Raw genomic sequence first — 6,498 nt, 5'->3', positions numbered from 1 at the left:
CCATCATGCTCTCGCCGAGAGCGCCGCGACTCGGCGGCTTCCGTTCGAAGCCAGACGAGTAATGTGCAGAAACTGAACTCTGCAGAAAGCTGCTCTGTGACCTCGTGCCCCGTGGTGGCGAGTGTCGTGTTGCAGAGGGGTGGGTCGGTTTCTGCTGCAGCTCCTCCAAGAGCCTGAGCTGTCTGGCTCGGTTACTGTTGAACATCTGCGCACACAACTGGCCCGCTGCATTGGCACGAAACCCTCCCAGCACTTCAGCCGCTCTTCCTTACGCTTCGTTTCCCTGGCGTTTGGATTTTAGTGGGTGTGTGGGTGGCGACCCGGCGATTCATTTTCTTGTTTTAGAATGTTTTGGTTTTGAACCCGGATGTACGGATATACTGATGTGTGGAAAAACATGAACTCGGACTGCTCACTGATTCCAGCATCTTCTCCCTCAGCTACTAGAGTTCTTTTTTTTTTTTTTTTTTTTTCCCTCCTTTTCTCTCCAAAGCTTGTTTATGGAAGGAGCATGCGCCTCAAGCCCTTGTTAGGCAGACATTGCATCTAATGAGTTTTATGAGCAGAGATGAGCGTCATTTGAACCACATTACAATTATTTTAAGGGGCTGCTTCCTCTACTGGCACGACGTAATTTTGTCTAGCAAACTTCGACCCAGACGGCAGGACGCGGTGGGGGTGGGGGGCTAATTAACCGCCATTAGCCAGACGAGATGCGCCTCGTTAAAAGGGTTGATGCACTGACACCATTAATGCGGAGGAACGGGGAGAGCAGGACTTTCGGCTAGAGAGCATCGCTCTTTGTATGTCTCGTGCCTAGCGTCTCCCCGTAATCGTAATTGCATTGCGAGCCCAGGCTGGCCCATTAGCCCTAGTGCCAGTGCAGATGCTTCAGAAGAGGAGTGTGAGAATTTCTGCCATTCGGGACATTCTAGCAAGCTGTCTGCAGCCACGCAAGACGGCCAAATGGCTGTACGCTGTCTTGCCCACCCATATCTCTAATCTATGTCATTGCATTGCTTCTGTTTGCCCTGGTCACTGCCGAGTTAAAGGAGTGAAGAGGGATTTGTGTTAATGGCTGCGGTGTACAGTGATGTTCCCACTTGCCTTTAGCCTGCCTAATGCAGTGAGAATCACTTCCCGCTGTGACGCGAGGCCCTTTCGGTCTCGGCGCCTGTGTTCTCTGCCTGTCGTAGGCCTTGGCTGGACAGGTGGAAAGGAAAGGGTCGACCGCACACGGGCCGAGAGAGCGAGCCAGGCTGTCTTTGTACACGGGCCAGGACGCTGGGGCTCGAGTCTGGTTTGCAGAGAGCAAAGTTGAACTCCCTGCTGAGACTCCAACAGCGGCGAGCACAGGGGCCTCTGGGTCTCACGGCAGCTCGGGCGCGGCGCCGGGGCGGGCGGTGAGCAGCAGCACCGCGGCACCGTCTGCACGCAGGTTCGAGGTAGTCGGTCCGGAGCAGCCGTGCAGAGACGGCGCCGGGGGGCTGGCTGTATGCACCACGAGGAGCTGTTCTCCTAAACGGATAGGGCGAGAGAGTGATGGCTCAGATTCTCGACAGGCAGGTAGGAAAACATGCAGCCTGGCTCCTAGTGGGGGTCCGTTTTAAGTTTTTACAATAGTCAGTTGTTACATTAGTAAGTTGGTCAATTTTACTTCAGCTTGGGGTTCTCAGTGTAGCTAGCTGCACTAGAGTTGTACTAAAGTGTTTCTTTTGCAGTGTGCAAATCACGAAGACAAATGTTACTGTTACTACGGATCGCACTCCATCTCTATTAAAATGTAGCACTGTTACTAAACTACTTTTAAAGCTGCTTCATTACAAACTTCTTTGCCATAATAACAGATTACACTGTCCTGAAGCTGGCTTTTATGTGGTCAAAGGTGCAGGTCTCAGAGTTCAGAGGTCATGTTCACGGAATAGCAGGCAGTCTAGGAAGGTTAAAAAGGTCCCTAGAACCAGGCTCGCCCAAAGGCGGAAGGTAAGCACTCAGTACCAGTGACGTGTACTCAGTAAAGCCAGTATAGAGAGCGTTTTTTTTGTGTGTTTTTTTTCTACTCAAGGATATATGAGTACTTTACTTTATCTTGCCAGTCCTCCAGCTGTTCTCCTTGTATAAAAGGGCTTCACTGTGGCTTCTGCCAGACGGAGCTTCTTCCTTGTGCTCAAGGTCAGTTTAATCAGATTTATGTGTTTGCAGTTCTCCCACTCTACTGCAGTGTTAATCTGGTCCTTGGGGAACTGCTTGCCAGTCCAAAGTTTCACGGTCTTGCTCTCCCCCACCTCCCAGTGCGTCTGTACCAGGTATTCCGTGTTTTTGACTCCTTGGTTCAGACGGGCTAGGATCCGGGACGGGGCAAAAACCAGGGAATCCATTGACCTGGTGTCCCGCTCTTGCTGTGCCACAGGCATGGTGCAACGTGCCCGGTGTGAGCAAGTGGAGGTGTCCCAGCTGGCACTGGGCTCTGAGCAGTTGCGCGAGCCACCACAGTGTCCGTGCAGCTCATCGGGAGCCACCCAGCGAAGTAGCAGAGCTTTGCTTCTGGTTCAGAGTATCGTGGCACAGCGGGCCTTGCGCTGCTCCCTTCAGTCCTGCGCACCTGACGGTCGGACAGGTAGGGCCACTTGGCGTTGTGCATGGCAGGACACACATGAAGCAGCTGGTCTGCACTTCCCCACAGGGTCCCGCCGACAGCTGCACTGAATTTTGGCACAGGCTCTTCTTTCCTTTTTAAGCGTTGAGGAGAAAACGAGATCATTCCGTGGAATGCGTCCAGTGTCTGAAAGGTTTTCTGGACACATTTCAAAGTTTCCTAATGATTAATGAGAAATCTAAATGTTAAAGAAAAGACACATATCGGAAAACTAGTTTTTGTTTGCATTTGGATGGTTTTTCTTTTTGCAAGATGTATCTGCGTCGGTCGAGGTACACCTTTTTGCTTTTGTTAAAACCGCTGGGTCCTCTTTTCAAGCTTTATATGAATGCTCGGTACTGTCGGTAGAAGAAAGGTCTGCGCTGACACGCTCTCTAGAGGATTATTGGGATTGCCGTGCTTTTGCTGAGCTGTCACTGTCCACTGCATAAGAGCAGTCTCTGGCCCTTTGATGCATCTGCTGTTTGCTGTTCCGCTATGCTGGGTAAAATGGTCCCTAAACGTTCCCCTGTTCTCTTTTTTTTTACCCCCCCTCTGTGTTTACACACTGTGTGCCTGCACGCGCGCACACACACATACACGCACACAAAAGGACTACGCTCGTACAATGCCATATGGATCAGGGCTGCATGTTCGGTGACCCAGCTGCTCCTGTGTCAGAGCTGCGTGGCCCACAACCCTAGTCATGCTGTCGTCATTGCAGCGGAGGTCCACCACCCAAAGGACCCTGCTTCAGACAAGGTAGGCTACGCCTCAGCACTCCTGGATCAGCTCGTGAACGGCCACGTATCCCTCTTGTCCAGATAAGACGTAGCCATGCAGCCTTGTGAAAACTGCTATATAAATAGAGATTTGCTTAGTGAGTGACTTTGACAGCAGCCATAGCAACCAATCAAGAGAAAAAGCTTCATGATGAGTAGGAATATGGTTTATTGTACTGAATACACTGCACTACTTTAATTTATATGCGTTGTTAAATTTTGAATTTTGTGTGCGCGCGTCCGTGTGATCCACCCGTACATGACTTTTATGTAGATCTGTCTGAGATTAGCATGTTAACTACACTCCAAAAATGACCTCTACGTAACCATTGCAAGGAGCCATCCTAAATTACAGATGCTTCACAGCTACAGCTTTATGTGGTGGTGTCTGGTGTTTGTTACCAGCAGCTGTGTGCATAGCGTTTGTTTTTGCGTGCCGTCCTCGTCACGCCGTGCTTGATCACATGCTTTGGGTCTACACACCCTTGTCCACTAACTACACTTCCGCGGCCTCACCCTCCCGTGTACGTCAGCCATGCCTAGTTTTCCCCACACAGGCGGCATGGCAGTGTGGTGCTGCCAGCCTGACCGCTTCCTGACGAGCCCCGCCCACATGTGTCCCTACTTTGCCCCACCCCAACTTTACAGACCCAGCTGGGCCCAGTAAGGGACTGGCACACTCCTTACGAGTGCTGTCTCCTTTGCACCACTACCATCATTGCACTACGCTAATTGAGTCCCACCGTTGTGTTTGATGGTTTCCTCTGCTGTTTAGCACTCTAATTCGCCATAATCCTTTTGCTGTGAGAGTGAAGCTGGCACTCTGCCTGGCCTTTTGTGTACAGAACACAGCAGAACTCATCAGTTCTCAGACAGTGAGGCCATTTTTAATTTATAGTAAGCCTGGGCGTGTCTGTTTAATAGCTGCTGAACACGCAGAGCCGACGCGAGACTGTAGACGACCGAGGGTTTGTCTTTATGTGCTTTTGTGCTTCAGAGATGGAGCACTGGCAGACTGCACCAATACAAAGGTTAATCTCGAGTCCGTAATTAAACGAGAGAAGTTCCACTCATGACACAAAAATCGACGTGGTCCACTTAATATTGAATATGATTCAGAGGGTGGGTTTCTAACCAGTGTTCATTTTTCATTTGTCATCAAACAATAAACCACGTTAGCTGGTTCATTGATTAAGAAGTCCATATGGTTACATGTTCATATGTCGTTTTCATGAATGAAGCCCTTAGGCTGTGTAGTGTGTGTCATCTACCCTCCCAACCCTTGCAGTTTCACCCCCGTACACTCAAATCCTCTGTTCAATTCCAGCCAAATTCTACTGTACATATTAAAGGCTTATGGTAATTAAGCAGGAGACTCTGTGGCTTGCAGTGTCCACAGGCTGAAGTTCACGCCGCAGGGAGGCTGTGGTAGCATTGTTGGGGACAGCAGCGGTTGCTGGGAAACGCTCGTCTGTTTTGGCTTAGGGTGGACTGAAGAAGCGACCCCCCCCCACACACACACACACACCCGTGACTGTGTGGCTGCTGTCATGGTAACAGTGCATCCAGCGGTCTCACAAAGTCTTTCACAAAACGGGGTGGGTGTTTGGGGGTGGGGGGCTGTGCAGCTAAGCAGGTGAAGTGTCAAGGAGTTGAATCTGGTATTAACTGAGTCGCAGCCAGACACTAGAATTAAGATGATGTAAAGGTCGGGTTTTAGCTGTCTCGTTTTTTCCATACTTGTCATATTTTTCACTTGGTAACAGGAAGGTAGTTAACTACTCATTGAAAAAAGTGGGTTATATATATATATATATTTGTGTGTGTGTGTGTGTGTGTGTGTGTGTGTGTGTGTATATATATATATATATGTATATGTGTGTACGTGTATATATATATGTATATGTGTGTATGTATATATATGTATATGTGTGTATGTATATATATATGTATATATATATATATATATATATATATATATATATATATATATATATATAATGAGAGAGAGAGAGTTAATGACAAATTTGACAAATATCCGTGTTGAATAGGAATAAGAACAGCATTCTCCCGTGTTTTCACTGTGGTCTTTGCATATCTGCTCTTGGTATCCCTAACCTAGGATATTACTAACTCTTAAAGTTCCAATATCAAGCGTCAAATGAATGATGCCATCCAGATTGCCTTATTTGATCATAAATCTGCCATTTTTGTATTAACAGTGACTAAGAATCAGTTGCATTATTAAAGACAGTCGTATTTTGTCAGTGTAAGACCTCTTTTCCTCTTGTTGTAGAAACACCGCTGAAAGCATAAAGACACTCAAAGAAATGCACCAAAACACACAAAAATGAGTGAGTGCAGACCGTCAGTGTGCTCTGCAGTTTTACATGCAGTATAATGCATGTTGGGGAGAGTAGGCAGAGTACTTGACTGATACAATCAATTTAAATTTATTGTACTTAAATTGTATTGTAAGGATATTCATTTAATATTCATATTCTAATTTGTTCCATTAAAAAAAAAATTGCTTAGTGTTTGTGTAAGAACTTATACCATCGGTTGTGAGTTTAATCATAAAGGAGGCATCTGAAGTTAGTAGATTTGTAGAAGTAAGACATTTCTTTCTCCAGCCCACCTTCACGCTTCATTTAAGTTAGGGAATTGTCTTATATTGGGGAATTATCTTATATTTGTCTGCTGATATAAAGTATGTATATAGTGTCTAAATAAACGACTTAATTAAAGATGCTAAACATATTCTTAACTATTAAAAAATATATGGTTGTTTGTATGGTTATTAGAACTGAGTGTATTAACCACCACACATTAGGCATATATGCACAGGTTTTTATAATGTAATAGCTATTTATGTTATTAAAGTAGTAAAGTTAGAATATACATTTTATGTATTTATTTGTACATTTCATTGTTTAGAACTGCCATTTAATTTTTGTCTTTCCATTAGAGCCACACTGCAGTTGATATTTATTGGTAACCTGTATAAGTGTAGGGGAGCGTCACTACCATACCATGTTTTAAAACTCAGCTAGACAAACCTAACAGTCATGCCACAGAAAA

Source organism: Electrophorus electricus, chromosome 15 (genome assembly GCF_013358815.1).
Source record: "Electrophorus electricus isolate fEleEle1 chromosome 15, fEleEle1.pri, whole genome shotgun sequence".
NCBI lineage: Eukaryota > Metazoa > Chordata > Actinopteri > Gymnotiformes > Gymnotidae > Electrophorus > Electrophorus electricus.
This window is presented reverse-complemented; position numbering follows the sequence as displayed.